Source organism: Phodopus roborovskii, unplaced genomic scaffold (genome assembly GCF_943737965.1).
Source record: "Phodopus roborovskii unplaced genomic scaffold, PHOROB, whole genome shotgun sequence".
In the NCBI taxonomy this organism is placed as follows: Eukaryota; Metazoa; Chordata; class Mammalia; order Rodentia; family Cricetidae; genus Phodopus; species Phodopus roborovskii.
In genome coordinates, this window is record NW_026126539.1 from 1,306,158 (window position 1) to 1,322,743 (window position 16,586).

A 16,586-nucleotide genomic window follows, 5' to 3' on the forward strand; every position below is an offset into this window, starting at 1 on the left:
TTTGTATATTGATACAATTTGGGATATTTATCATGCTGCCCTTTATAGTTCTACCTCTTGTCTTGACATTTCTACTCTACCTCTATTTTAGGAATTTATATGTATGTATATAGTTATATTGTTTAAGTATTTCTTCCTGCTTTACTCAGGGAAGTTTCAATCAGTTTTTTTAGCTAAGTTCCTGAGTATTGCAGATTATCTTCACTCATGTTTTCCTGTACCTATGAGATTAGTCAGATATAGATGCTTAATCTTCAATCACTTCATAGACATGCAGAACATGGCATTTAAATGTTTTAATATTAGTACTCTGCTGACATGAGACACTGTTGCTCCTGACAGCACCATGCACTTTCCCGAAAATATGTTGGACACTATTGTTGCTCCTGCTGTAGTTCATTCTCACCTCAGCTAATGGCCTGTTGGGCAAAGAACTGCCCCCACCTTGACCACTGATTTGGACATGCAGTCCTATGTGCTTGCAGGAGACAAATATAGAAGACTGCTGGACCTTGCCAAGTCAGGGTAAGACAGCCATTCTACCTCCCTGCTGTTGTTGTGGTCTGTCAAGTTCTCTTGGCCTTAGCCAAAACTGGGTGTACCAATGTTGCTGTGAGACCTAGGGTGACTATCCAGGTGGCTTGCTGTTTCTGTCCTTGCTGCACCTTTTGGAAGTTTCCCATCTGCACTTCCTGTCTACCCTAGTATCTTTATTTTCCTTCTCAGGTCTTGATGAGGTTGAAGATTAAACTATCATAACTATTATTCTCTCTTCCTAGTTAGATATATTAGGTACTAGACTTAGGTTTTCCAGCTTAAGACAACTCTATTGTAAACTCCATTATGCCTTCACCCTAGGACTAGATATGTAGGTCATTTTGTTCTCGATTTTCCTTTTCTTAGAGCACACTTGTTATTCACTGTTTTGTATATAGTTTTGTATCAAGCCTAAATCTTTTCTTTAGGCTAAAAGGGGAATTGTAGTGAGATAGTCATTCTGTGGCACTGACCATGCCCATTGGGGGGTGGAGCCATGGGCGGAAGTGACCTGTGGAAGGAGGTCTGAGGAAGAGCTGGAAAGCTCTTGCTGGCGGGACTCGGACAGGAGAGCATCCGGTGGAACTTGCTGGTGTTCATCTGTCTAGGTTGTAAGTTATTTCTCCCTGAATAAACATCTATTCGGGCTATTTGTTTATCCTGATCCTTATTTAATCGCAATAGTATTGAGTCATGATCTTAGGCTCATCTCATCTGCTAGTGACAACTGGATTGGTCAGCACTGTAGGAAAATACAATTTCTATGTCACTGTAATTCAGTAGAGTAGCACGAAGTACCATTGAGAAAAATTTGTTTATTTACTTTCAACATAAAAATCCTTGAAAGAAATCAAACTAAAATGAGAGCATGCCTTGAGGATTTTTTTGTCTAGGCTACAAAGTGTCTAAAAAAATAAATCCTAGCCTTCACAACTAGAAGCAGAACAACAACAACAACAAAAATAGTGTGTAGATAAATACTTACAGGATGTTAAGACTCACCTGATGCCAAGAGAAAAAAGGTTGCAAAACCAAGGGATAAATGTTCTATTTTTGCAGTCAAATATACACATTGAAGTGTTGGAAAATCATCATCCATTCATTTATTCATCCATTGAATATGTACAAAATACCTGTTGCATGGAGTCTTAATGGGGGTCATCCTTATAGATGTCCCTCAACCGAGAAAGTGGTAAAGAAAATGTGGTACATTTACACAATGGAGTATTACTCAGCTGTTGAAAACAAGGACACCAGAAAACTTGAAGGCAAATTGATAGAACTAGAAAAAGTCATTCTGAGTAAAATAATCCTGGCTGATAAGACAAACACAGTATATACTCACTCATGGGTAGCCGTAGAGTGAAGGGTAACTATGCTACAATCCACAGACCCAGAGAAGCTAAGAAACAAAGAGGGTTTGTGGGAGGACACCCAGATCTCCCCAGGAAGGGGAAATAGAAGAGATTTTGTGAGTGGACTGAGGGTGGATAAGGATGGGAACCTGGGCAATCAGTTTGGAGTGGGACTGATGGGAAGTTTTTGAGTACTTAGACTGCTGGAAATGACAGGGGGTGGCATTTCAGGAGTCAGATAAAAACCTGGCACAAGAGAATCTCCCAGAAATCTGAAACTAGTTGTTTTTTGTTTGTTCGATTGCTTAGTTTTGGTTTTTTTTTTTTTTTTTTTTTTTGGATTTTTTTTTATTTTATATAACAAAGTCCAATTAAATAAAAACAAACATTTATACACAATATTTGGGAATTTTGGCGTCATTCTTTCCAAACTACTTCCTGCTGGTAAGGGGCGCTGTCATGGGGGATTCGAAGAAGATTGATTGCTTAGTTTTGTAAATCAACTGTAGATGCCAATACTTTACTCTCCTCTGTACATGCCACCAGAGAACAAAAGTCATCACTGCACAAACTTATTCTATGACTATAAAAGCACTCTAAGTATTTGGGCTCATAGAGGCCCACTACCCTTCATTATGCTCCTGAGCCTGAAATAGTGCCCTAGGGAATCTCCTTCACAGGGAATTTCTTGGGTTTAAGAACAGATGTGTTAGTTGGCTTGAGGTCCTGAAACAAAATTCCTAGGTACTATCTAACAACAGGCACTTATTTCTTTGGTTCTACAGGCTCAATTCAAGGTCCTGGCTCTGACCACCAATCCATTTCCTAGTGAAGGCTCCTTCCTGACCTGCAGTGAGCTATTGCTCTAAAATACTGAATATGATGTTCAGGGACAAAGAGAGTCTCAAACACACAGCACTTCTCCAAAATGATAGCATGACACATACTCCAGGGCACTTGCTCTCGAATCCTGGCTCATGACTTGTATAGCCTTGTTCTTTCCTAAATGGCTACAGGTTAAAGTATTTGACCCTTTTCCCTTAGTCCCAGAAGCAGCTTCAGAATAATAAAGGTGGAAAAATCTTTTGTTATCATGTTGGAGCTTTAGGCCACAGAAAGCAAAATCTCCCCCTCTGACCCTTTGTCCTCCTTTTATCCTTCTCAAAGACAGACCACAGAAACAGTCCTCTCCGTTGTCTAAGGAATACTATAAAAAACAAAACAAAACAAAACAAACAAACTGATTCTCTATATTCCCTTGATTTCCTGTCTTGGAGCTGGCTATAAAGAAATTATCATAAGATCCGCCCCACATACCCATCCCTTACCCCAGCCCTACCTCCAAAAGGGGCCATGCTCCATGCCTCAGTAAGGAATGCTGAACAGAGAGTCAAGCCAAGCAATACCTGGCTTTGTCTATATGCATCTTTCTTTGTCTATATGCATCAGACCACAGTAATATTTCTATACAGTTGTTGGAGTTCTGAGAGCATGCAGACAATAGAGCATATGCAGGTTCTAGAGAGTTCTGTGCATACACAGGGAATAGCACCTCTGCTCCTCTTCCTCCATGTTTTGCATTCCCATTTCCTGTTTCCTTTATAACATGCTTAATAGCAAACCTGTAGATGTGTTTCCTTGGGTTTTGTGAGCTACTCAAAAAAATTAACCTTGAGGAAGAGACTGTGGAAACCCTTACTCAAAGACATTGGTCAGATGCACTCGCTATGAGGAGCAGCGATTAGCATCTAAAGTTGGGGGCAGTCTTGGGGACCAACTCAATCTATGAGATCTTATGCTATCTTGCAGTATAGCTTGCAAAATGAAGTTGAATTAGAGGATACTAGTGTCTGCTCCATATCTGTTGCTAACCTACTGGTGAGAGAAAAGTCTTCATATCTCATAGGTCATAGAATTTGGTTTTCTTCTCAAACCTCATATGTTGTGTGCACATCACTTTAAAGACTGTGTTATCCAGGGATTTTTTAAAATTTATTTTTAAAGCAAAGACTTCTTAAAAGGCTCACTTGTAATGGCAGCGAAACAAGTAAGTTGTTAACCCACCTTCTTTAAATGGGAGCATTAGAGAAGGTGTGGAGATGAAAAACTCAATTTAAAGATTCCCTTCACCTCATCTAATTGACTTGCATCATCATCAGAATTACTCAGTAATTTGCCTACCAAAAACTGAATAACCATTGCCACAAAATTGATGATTAATATTAGTTGTGTTTATCTACAGGATAGCAAAGTTCTGAAGTAAAATCCAAGCTACCAGCCAAATCTGCAGAAGACATGCTTCTCAGGAAGCACTGAGCTGCCTGGCAGCACAGGAGAAGCAGATTACAGAAAGGAGTGAATGAATTCACGGTAGCCAAGCTGAGGGTAAGGAAAAGAGAAGAAAAGTGAAGATTTTGCTATGGTTAAGCAGAGAAGCCATGCTTCAGATCTCATAGCCTCCCTTAGATACCAGTGAGAAGTGAAATGTAGACCATATGGCTTACCCATATGTGGGCATGGGAAATACCCCCTTAATACAGTGGGAATCTCAGCAGTTGTATTATTATCCTTTAGTACCATAATAATAGCTACAGGAACTGCAGGCTAGAGGGGAAGATAGAGGCTTGCTGGTTGGAATGGAGACTCTAACTCAACCTACACACACATACACATACACACACACACACACTTCAAAAGTGACTAACAATGTGAATTTACTGGGTGTACTAATTAGCTTGAATGAGGCAGTCATTTCACAATGTACATAGTTCAAAACATCAAGTTACACATATTAAATAAAATTTTGTATGTCAAAAATATCTTAATAAAATTACAAGATCTCATTTCTTAACCTAGAATCAAAAACTGAAGTTCAATCATATTTCTATGGAAGTTTTCAAATGTACACTAAAACTAGAGACATGGCAGTGTAAGGCAATGATTTTCCACCTAGATAAGGCAACAGAACCATCTGGAAGCTTTATTTAAGTACAATTGCCTAGACTCTGCACAGACAGACTCAGTATGTCTGGAATGAGATCTGGGCAATGCTGGCTGTGAAGACACTGGTCCTCTGGAGACCAAGAGAACCCTCACCAGCAGTAGGATCAGACAGCAGTCTCAAAACTAAAAGAAAGATGTCTGTTGTTTGAGGTACCTATCTGAGATACTTTGTCATGCGAGCTAAAATGGATTATTACAGGTTTTCCTACCAAGACTTGATATGCTACTTTAACAAATACCTAATAACGTCGATGAAGCTTTGTAACTGAGAGGTGGGCTAGAAGAGTTTTGAAGACCATCCTAGAAACAGCCTAGGTTCCTAGGAATAGACTACTGTGGGAGATGTGGTGGCTAAAGGTCATTCTTTTAATATCTCAGTAGGAAGAAAACTGGGCTATTGGAAACTATAGGAAAATCGATCTTTGTTGGAAGGTGGTAAAGAACACTGTGAATAGTGTTCATGTGTTCTGTGGAAGGTAGAATTTATAAGTAATAAAATTAGATATTTAACTGAGATTTCTAAACAGTATCAAAGGAGTGATTTGATTCTTAATGGCTACTTTATATAAAACATGAGATGATAGAAATAATGACAACTTTTAAGGAAAAAAGAGTTTAGGTCCTTATAAAATTTTTATAAGTTTTTGCAAAAAGTAAACATGTATTCAAGACTTCATAAAGATGGATGCACATCTGCTTGATGAAGAGACCATGTGTATATGATATTGTCATTCCTTTATTTTTTAAAGATTTATTTATTATGTATACAGCATTCTGCTTGAATGGATGCCTACATACCAGAAGAGGGCACTAGACCTCATCATAGATGGTTATGAGTCACTATGTGGTGGTTGGGAATTGTACTCAGGTCCTCTGGAAGAGGCAGTGCTCTTAACCTCTGAGCCACCTCTCCAGGATAAAGAAGCCAGAAACATGGAATAGATCTCATCAACTGAAACAGTGAAAATAAAGTGAAATGGAATGACAGGTGCCCTACTGTGCCTCTGGGACATTAGGCAGCAGGGAGAGAGCTATCTAGATGTGAGCATGCTTTATCCTCCAAAGGAAAAGTTAGTAAAGAATAAAGAATGTTTGAACATGCAAGCAGTTTTGAGACTACTGGGATCACATTTAGAAACAGCCCAAATGACAAAGCTGATTCCTTCTTAGTTTGGAGGTAGGATTTTCTCAGGAGATATGAGTGTTTGCCTATATAGTCAAATCAGAGCCAGCCCATCAATACACAAGAAGATCAGAATATGTATGGAAGGTTATTAAAAGCTTTAAGTGCTAATGGAATTTTTGATTTGGGACTTGGTCAGACCCATTACTCCTTTTTTCCTTCTACATAATATCTGCTCCCTGCCCATTCTCCACTGCACTTAGAAAGCATATGACTCATCTGGTTTCACAACTTCGTACCGGGAAAGGAATTTTGCCTTGAGATGTCTCAGACCCCAAGTCTCAGCTGATTTCTATGACACTTCATTAAGAGTTTAGATGTTAAACTTAAGAGCTGATGCTACAATGGGTAGATGGGAAGTGAAACATATAAGTAGAATGAATATATTCTGCTTATAAGAAAAACATGAATTTCAGGGTTCAAAGAAGAATGTAATGAACACAATGTTTATGATTCCCCAAAATTTGTATTTTTAAGGCCTATCTGATGGGATATGTCATTCTGTAAATAAATAAAGCACTGTTGGCCAATCAGAAAGCAAGATAGGTGGGAGGAGACAAGGAGGTTTCGGGGAGAGGTAGGGAGATTCAACACATAGAACCTAGAGAGAACAACTCCGGACTCTCTCTCCGATAAGATAAGACCATGGGGAAATACTTAGATTAATATAAATGGGCTAATATTTAAGACAGAGCTAGTCAATAAGAAACACTAGCAACAGGCCAACAGCTTTATATCTAATACAGCTTTTCTGTGTGTTATTTGGGGCTGGCACAACTGTGGGACCAGGCCGGCGGGAAAGCATGCTCATAATACCTATCTGCCTTAAATTATATGATATATGTGATAGTATATGCAAATGAAGCCTTTGGGAAATAATTTAAGTTATATGAGGTCATGAGGGCAGATCAATGTCTTTACAAGAAGAGGAACAGATAGCATGCATCTCCTCTCACCCTGCTTCCACTTTTGTTCCCAGTCTCATTCTGGCTCATCTCCACCGCTACCACCATATGAGGGAACAGTTGGCAGGTTGGTAATGGGGGAAAAAATCTGCCATCTTGATCCTGGACCTCTCATTCCTGACAATTGTAAGAAAAGTAATTTCTGTTGTTTCAGTTCCAATTGATGGTACTTTGTTATAGCAGCCACAGCAAAGTGACACAAACATCTAAGCAGGACTTAGGAGACAGTTGTGAGGGTAAGAGTCCCTGTTGTAGAAGTATGATGGCCCAGGTTCATATGCCCAGCATCTATGTAAAAAGCCAAGCATGGCCATAGAGCACCTGTATGCAGTGCCAGATGTTGTGGGGAGACACCAGGATCACTGAGGCTTGATAGATGTAAGCCTAGCTCCAGGTTCATTGAGAGACATGGTCTTGAGGAAATTAGGTGGAGAATGTGAGAACAGGACTCCCAGTATCCTCCTCTGGCTGCCGCATGTGGGTGTGCACACTTGTGCACACACACAAGTAAATCTATGCCATACACATATACACCACACATGTATATCACACACACACTTGTAATGTGATACTATATAATACAATATAATAATAAAAAAGAAATGTACACCCCATGCCTCACCTCATGCTCAGTGAATCAGAAACTATGTGACTGGAGACCCAGCAGTCTGGGTTTTAACAAGTATTCCAGGGGTCTCTTAAGTATGCTTCCAAAGCTCAAAATACAGTTTTCATTCTTCCATGTTCTTTACCAGGATTTTTTTTTAAATAAGGATTTAACTTTGGCCTCCTTAGAACAGAAAACGTTCCTGCATCCCTGAGCAGCAGGATCACTGGATCACTGCATTCTGCATCTAGCTCATGAATACGAAATAAGACCACTGCTATAATGAATGTTAAATTGTTGCACCTGGTTAAAAATACCACCAAGCCCATCAATAGGCTTTATCTGCAAGATTTTCAGATACATCCTTTTGTTTCATAAAATGTTTATTTTATCATATTTCCATCTCCTTTTAAATTATAATGTAAAGATCTTAGAAAAGAGTTGCCAAAAATCACATTTAAGACTGGCTCATCTCTGATTTATCAAATTTATATTCATATAGGCAAAAAATTCACAAGATGATTTAACAAGAGCTCATTGATTTAACCATTTTTCCCTTGGCTTCATGGGACAGTCATGTTGTCTCCATAGTAATATTTAAATGGAAAAAAATAAGGAGATTTTCTTTTTTCTTTTCTTTCTTTCTTTCTTTTTTTTTTTAACTGCAAACACTTTATTTAAAAAGCTAAGTAAATTTTGGCTTGAGACAAAGACAGAATTTTTACAATTTCTGAAATGGGGGAAGATTTCCTATAAAAATAATAGTCATAGCTCTCATTTCAATATCTACAGCATGATGTAATACCTTACACACTTTATACGAGTTAGATGTCTTAGTCTGTGTGTGGGTAACTCTTCACACACCTCATTTACACTTGGCCATCACAGAAGTTTAAAGTTGGCAGCATTATCCCTCTTTGTTGATGCTCTTTACATAGGGCACTCAGCCGGACAACTAAGTCTAATGGTGAAACCCAGTTAAACACAGTTCAGGACTTGAACCAATGGTCACCTACAGCAAAGGAACCTATTATTTTCCTAGAATATTACAATACCTCTCAACACTTGAGGAAACTGCGTCCAGTCTTCACAGTGTGGTCTTCTGTGGGATGACACTAGCAGTATTGTGAATATTTAAACCACCCTGTCAAAAAGCTTCTATATTTACCTAAGAAATTCTAAGGCAGGGCAGTTCTCAGGCCTGAGTTTGACTGGGTTTCACCACTAGACTTAGTTCTCTGGAAAGTAAGATCAAGGGCAGTCCCTCGACTAAACAGTTGCCCCTCAGCCTTCCTCTACACTGCCAAGTGTAGCCTTCACCATCACCTGCTCTTAGAAGCATCTGTTGACAGTCACAGTCTGGTTTGAGGGCATCCCTGCCATGTGTCCTGATTCCTCCTGAAATAGCTAGGCTGTGCACAGTTTGTAACGTAAACAGATGCTGTGTCTGGAGTCACACCAGCCCACAATAACTCGACATGGTTTCCTGGGTTGGCCCAATCCTGCATCTTGAAATTGCCATCCTGAATTCTCTCAGATGCCCACTGCTCCATCTGCTTAGACTGTTTCACTTAGACCTACGGGACTCCTTCCTCCCTGCTGCCTGCTGCTGCTACTGCAGCAGCAGCAGAGCCTGCATACCCATTTTACCACCTCACTGTTCCTCAAGCATTACTTGACCCTTACTGTGCAAAAGGAGTGGTGTCCCGCTCCAGTCACCCATCTGGATCTTGTGTGACCACAGCACTTTCTATGCTGCTTCGTTTTTCACTTACAGCTCCTGCTCTCTGCCCAAGCACCAATCAGTAGACAATTAAGGACTGAGCACTTTTCTCAAAGTCACCCTTCCACTAACCACTGTGGCATCCTTTATATTGTCCCAAAGTACATCTCTGTAGCAAATCTTAAAAAGGGTTACTCAGAATACTCAGAGAAACGATAGATTTTTTTTTCAAATGACCTGCCTTTTTTTTTGTTTGTTTTGTTTTTTATAAAGGAATTTTCATCTATCTACATTAGAAGAGTAAGCACTGAATTAAAAAGAGTGTTTTCTGTCTGGGACTCCTTTTTATCTCTGTAAAATAATCTCAGTCCAGTGAAATGACTCAGTGGTAAGGGTGATTGTTGCCAAATATGACAACCTGAGTTCCAATCCTGAAAACCTCACAGTGGGAGAAGAGAATTGATTCCCTCCACATGCCCACATGTGTACTTGGGCATGAGCATGCTATTCCACTCTATACAAACGTGATACACACACACACACACACACACACACACACAGGAAGAGCTAATGAGAAATGTTTCTATATGGCCAAGTAAGATTTGTTCACCTCATATTCCCCTCTTCAACCTCACACAGCTCACTGCCTCCTACCCCTCAAGGAAAGCCTACTACTCCTGTTTTTTGTTTTTTGGTTTTTTTTTCTTGAACTCAGAGTAATCTACGAATCTCAGCCAGCCATCTGGCCCTTCTTTAAGGCCCATGCTTTGTGTCTGTCTCTCATGCTCACAGATGTAATAAATTATCTTAATCTGTCTCTCATGAGTTAGTTTCATAAACTAAGCCTTACTTCATTGGAACTCCAGAGGGAACAAGAAAAGATTTAAAACTTCCCCACCTGGTAGAGGTCATAAATCTAGGTCTAGCTTGTCTTGACCCTTTATCCCTTAGGAGATGTTCTTCAGCGGGTTTCTCATTTCCATGTGTTGAGCAGCTCAACTCCATATTGTCCTGTCTTCCCAACATTGGATTTTCTTGGAAACAACCAGTTCCAATTTACTCACTATTCTCTCACCCACAATGTTAGGTATGAGGCTGAAGCAATCGAATAGGATAGTATCATTTTGACTCTATTTAGTGATGCTACCATAGTGGAAATTCTTTATAAAACAGAAAAAAAAACATCTCTCTCTGTCTCTCTCTCTGTCTCTGTCTCTGTAAGAGAAATTAAATGAGCTCAGGTTGTCCCAGGTTTTGTGTAGGCAAGGGTTCTAGTCTTGGTTTTTGCTGTTTTTCAATCATGTTTTTGTTTTGTTTTGTAGCCTAGACTTCAATGGGGAGGAACAGCAAATAGAGCTGATAAAACTAGAAGCTGAATATAGGGAAGTACTAAGATGGCCAGTGGTTAAACCTATCTAGGGAAAAGAAGTCATATACAGACTCTGTCCTTTCCAGGAGCCTTCAAACAACTTAAAGTCCTCCTGGAACTGACTTCATTCAGGGTACTTCTTCCTTTGGAGAGACTCTACCTCTTAAAATAGAAAGATAAGCCTTTGCCAAAAGTCTCCAAAATCATCTGCATTCTTAAGAAGGATGTCTAAATATCCTTCTTTCTTTACAATGTGGTGTTTTACTAGATCAAGAACATTCTATCTTGATGAAGCAAAATCCTGAACTACTGAGTGTTAGAAAACCACAGAGCTCATCTGGCTGGGTAATTAGAGATAGTCTGGTTGTCTAGTTGCCTGATCTAATAAGGGAAAGAAGTGGAAGGAAAACTAGTGCCTACCTTTTAGAAAAACAAGCACATCTCTAGTGTTGGAAGTGCAGCTGTTGCCATGGTATCCGGCCAGCCAAAGCTCAGATGCCGCAGAGGTTCCACAGAGACCATGGCTTCAGAGATGAGGGCAGTCAAAAGATGCAGGCACTAATTATGTATTAAAGCAACATGAAATCCCCTCTGACATGCCGCAGAGGATGTTGTGCTCTGGGGTAAGCTTTTAGTAAGAACAGATCTGCAATGGCTAAATTCCATGTTTGCTCTCCAAAGAAGCAAAATACAGGTCATGTCTGGGGCAACAAGCCTAGCTTATGGGACACTGAATATCTTTCTCCTTTGGTTGCCCCCACAGTGTACACTGTAATTCCACCAATGCCTCAGTGTTCCTTAACTTCCATCACATTAGGACATGATCTTGTGTTTTCAGCTTACAATCTTTGCATTTACTTTTTTAACTTCATCATTTAACAGATAAAGGGAATTCATATAATGTATTTTATCTTTTCTATTCCTACATGGCTATCAAATGAGAAAGCCAGAATCAGAACCCAGTATTACCTGTTCTGAAAAATATCCAGGTCTTTCCTCAGCATTGCTTCCCCTGCCTGAATGAAAATTAAGTCCTATGTCAATTTAAAAAGATTTTTGGTTGTAAGTAACAACAACAGTAAAGACTAAGAGTATCGTAGACTATAAGGAAATTAAACCTCAACCTAGACAGTAACAAATTGATTAAAAACAAGCCTATAGTCATGTTCTTTAATATCTCTGCAATTTTCATGAGATCACAGATATCTATGAAAAGGTAAATATCAGATCTGTCTGAGCATGTCAAAGTTATCTCCATGGTCACCTGCACATTCAAGGAAGAAGGTAAAGGATAGTCACTGATGGTCTGCTATCTCTTCTCATTCTTCCCTTACTCTCTGTCCACACCCCCCCCCCAATTCACCACTGGTAGCTTTATTTTCTTTTAAAGGTCAATTAATTTCTAAATTTGCATTCTTTGTGGTAGGGCATCTCTATACAATACAAGCTGGCTCAGTCTTGCGATGGCCATGCCTCACCCTACAAAGTCTGAGATTATAGATGTGAACCACTATGTGAGCTCACTTGATTCACTGCAGTCTCACTGGCAGAACCAGATTCACAGTCTAGCATGTCTGGAAGAAAGGCTGAAAGGGGAATGCCTGGTATTTTTGAGCCTCTATAGTGGTTGGAAAGTAGAAGAGGCAGAAGGGGTAACAGAAAATTTTGTATAAAGCCCATGAGCATGGATGGAGGGAGGTCTCCAAGAGACAGACTTCAGTGAATCAGCTCAACTTTATTCCAGATGTTAAGGAATATATAGGATTGGGGATCCAGAGGACAAGCCCCAATTTGCATTAACTGTCACACTCCTATCACAAGACTTAGTTTGTAGCAGTAGGGTCCTATGGCAGAGCTCCTAGCACAAGGGATCTGTGTCAAGGGTCATGCAAAGATGAATCAGGCATCTGGTTTAGAGACAGCTTTTAGATAATGATGGGAGATGTCCTTCTGTATGCTGTGAATGTATGTTTCTCTTATTGATTAATAAAGATTTTTCAGCCAATGGGTAGGCAAGATTGAGGCAGGCAGGAAATCCAAACAGGGATGGAGAAAGGCAGTAGGCAGAGTCAGGGAGACACCAAGTAGCTGCCAAGGAAGCAGGAGACCTAGTAATCACCAGTAAGTTAATACCAGGTGGAGATACACAGATTAGTAGAAATGAGTTACTAATTAACAGAGAGCTATCCAATAAGAAGCCTGAGCAATAGGTCAAACAGTTTTTAACTAATACAAGCCTCTGTGTGTTTATTTGGGACTAAGTGGCTGCAGAATTGGACAGGACCGAAACCATCCATTTACAGATAAGGTCAGTCATTCAGGACCAGAGACATTCTCTAGATAAGAGCAGGGAGAGGACAGGAAGCCTTGCTGTGTAGGGATGGAGTTTCCATATTGCCTATCTTAGACAGAAAACTGCTAGGCTATGGCAGACTGTGACCTCTAATTCAGCCAGCAATGTATTCTAACAGGAGAGGAGAAACAGGAACAAACAGCCAGCACAAAGCTACCCTCCCCCCTCTTGTCCTCACAACTTCCTGGAGAACCATCACTTTGCATCAGCTTCCTGGTTCCGTACACATCTTTTCCAGCATTGCTTTAAAAAGCCTCCTACCTAATGCTTTGCCCATGATCTATCCCAAAAGTGGAACAGTTTGACTGAATCACAAATAGTCTTATTCATAACCTGAAGCTTTTTGCATCGAAAGACTGAACTAACCATCCATGCAGTTAATACACAAGCATTTTTACAAACTGCTGTTTAAATCTTCTGTCCTGTGTGTAATTGGAAAATACTTCCAACAAAAACACAGCAGAAGAATCTGCTATGGTTTGAGTGTCACTCAAAGTCCTGTGCGTTAAGGCTTGGTCCTGAGCTGCAGCTGTTAGAAGACGGTAAAATCTTTAAGAGGTGGGACCTAGGGGATGGGGGGACAGCTCCTTGGAGAAAAGCACTGGCTACTTTTCTAGGGGACCTGGGTTCAATTCCCAGCATCCACATGGGAGCTTGCAACCATCTGCAATTCCAGTTCCATGTAATTCTCTTCCAGCCTCTGTGGGTATGCAAGTGGTGCACATATATACATGCAGGCAAAAATTCACACACATAAAATAAGAAAATCAATCTTGGGGTGATGGCTTAGCTCTGATGCATGGGGTCAATCATGATATGCTGCTTTGCCACAGGCCCAAAACAATGGTTCTATTGGCTATGAACTGAAACCTCCAAAACATGACCAATACCCACTCCCTTATCTTTCTTTTCCTCCTGCCTTTACTCCCACCATTCTTGTTCCAATTAAACACAGTCCACTTCATGTGAACTTTTCACAGCATCTTTGTTGGCCTTACTGTGACAAAATACCCAAGAAAACAAGAAAAGGGCTCTATTTCAGCTTGTGATTTGAAGGGTGGCACCATACTACAGCAAAATTGCTTACTTCACAGCAACTTAGAATCATAAGGCCAAATGAAAAGGAAAGAGAGGTTTCTGCTTCCTCTAACTCAGCCTTGCATCTAAAAGTTTCCATGACCATCAAATTCCGAAGCCATCAGAGCTGTCATGTTCCAACCATGTCTCAGTGGTCAGATCTGTCATCTGGAGACAAAATCTTTAACATGTGAGTCTTTTTGGGGGGGCACTTCATATCCAAACAAATCATGATCTAAATCCCAAACATACTTGAAATTCTCTCTAGAAGAATAAATAAACATTCACACACACACACACACACACACACACACACACACACACACACACACACGCCTAAAATCAAAGCGAAAATATTAAATGACCTGCATATTTATGAACTGACTATATAGGGATTTAGAGATTTTTTTAAAATATAATATTTTGAGGTTTCTACTGGTTTTTAGATGTATTGGGATATTTTATACGTACCACTTCACAAAAGCCCACACTCAGACAACTCCATTTTAAAAGCCTTGGAACTAGACAATTTATTGTTTTAGTCATAAAACAAATTGGAATTACATGCCAATAAAAAACATACACATCACCCCCTCTGCAATGCAAATGTAGGAAAGAGCTCACACTGTTCTATATAATGGAGCTCCTGGAGTGGTCCTCATGGTAGCTGCTCTGAGAAACAGCAGATGGCACACCAGTTAGCCTGAATGCTAGCTGCCTGAGTCCGGTGTGCACAGTGGTAAGACAGTCTGTTCAGCTTCTCCTGCACACAGTGTGATGCCTAGAAATTGTTGCTATGCGCATCCACAGCCCCCACAGCTGCACACTGAGAAGAGCAATTCCTTCAGCTTTTATGAAGTGGGCCTTAACTTTTATTTTTAAATGTCCAAAAGGAAGTCAACCCTGGTGCCCCAACTCCCTCTCCCACCCCCCCCCCACTCTCCAGCCCTCCACTCCCCACCCCCACCCCTGGTATCAAATAGATGAATAGAGTTTTTCGAGAGGGACAAAGTGCCAGTCAAAGGCTGTATAGAACTCAGGGACTAAAGAAGGTGCACAGGAGGGTGCAGAGGAAAAATGCAGTCTATTTTTTTAGGACTAAGGGGGAAAAAAAAAACTCAATGCCACTTTGCAGGAAGTCAGCCAGTGGAGAATCAGGTTTGGGATGAAGTCAGACTGAATTTGGATTCTGATTTTCATTCATTCAATTCATTTATCAAACATACAATGTGTATTTACTGCCCCAAGTTCTATGACTATAGAATTGAGAGAGGGACAGACATTGCTCGCAGGAATCTTACAATAGTAAGGGTAAAGTATATGTTAGACAAATAATACACAAATCATTGTATAGTTTGAACTGTGATTAGTATTACAAAGGAAAAATACAGAGAAGCAGAAGAGTGGGCAGGGGTGGGGTGGGGTGGGGTATCCTAGACTGAAAATTCTGACTCTGTCTCCAGTGAAATGATGAATGAGTAGTCATATCATTTGAAAAGTAGACAGGCATTCCAAGCAGAGGAACACACACATGGAGAACTCAGTTCACTTAAGGACAAAAAGAAGACTAGCCTGATGGAGGCAACTCCTCAGCTGTGATTCCCCTTTCCAGATGATTCTACTGGTGTCAAGCTGACAAAATAAAAAACAACAACAACAAAAAACCTATCCAGCAAACATCAGACTTTCTCACTCACTGTCCCTTCTACCTACCTCCATTACTGAGCATTTTCTTGGACCCTAAACCAAAAGACATGGATGACTTACTCTCTTCCTTTTTCACCTCCCTCCTTCAGCAGCTGCTAGGGGGTTCAGTTTGCTTGTTCGCATGTCTTCCTTTCAAACTCTTACAAAACTATCTTTGAGCTTCCTTCCTGAGTCCATGTATAAATTATCTTATTAACAGGATTAAGAAACAAATGAGAACTCCAGTATCTTAGTTTAACCAGATTACTATTGCTGTGATGAAACACGAGGACCAAAAGCAACTTGGGGAGGAAAGGGTTTATTTTGCTCACAAATAGTTCATCAGCAAAAGCATGAGGGCAGAAACTCAAATAGGGCAAAACCCTGGAGGCAAGAGTTGATTCGAGATCATGGAGAGGTGCTGCTTACTGGCTTGCTCAGATGCTTTCTTATAGAACCCAGGACCACCAGTCCAGGAGTGGCCCCACCCACAATGGGCTGGACCCTCCCCCATCAATCACTAATTATGAAAAGGCTTACAGCTGGATCTTTTGGAGGCGTTTTCTCAACCAAGGCTCCCTATTCTTTAATGACTCTAGCTGTGTCAAGTTGACATAAAACTAGCTAGCACAACCAGTTTCCCCAGGGACAGTATGATCAAGAATAATACCAAAGTCTGCTGAGATTCAAAACACGATGACACACTATGACACTTTAACATGCTGAAA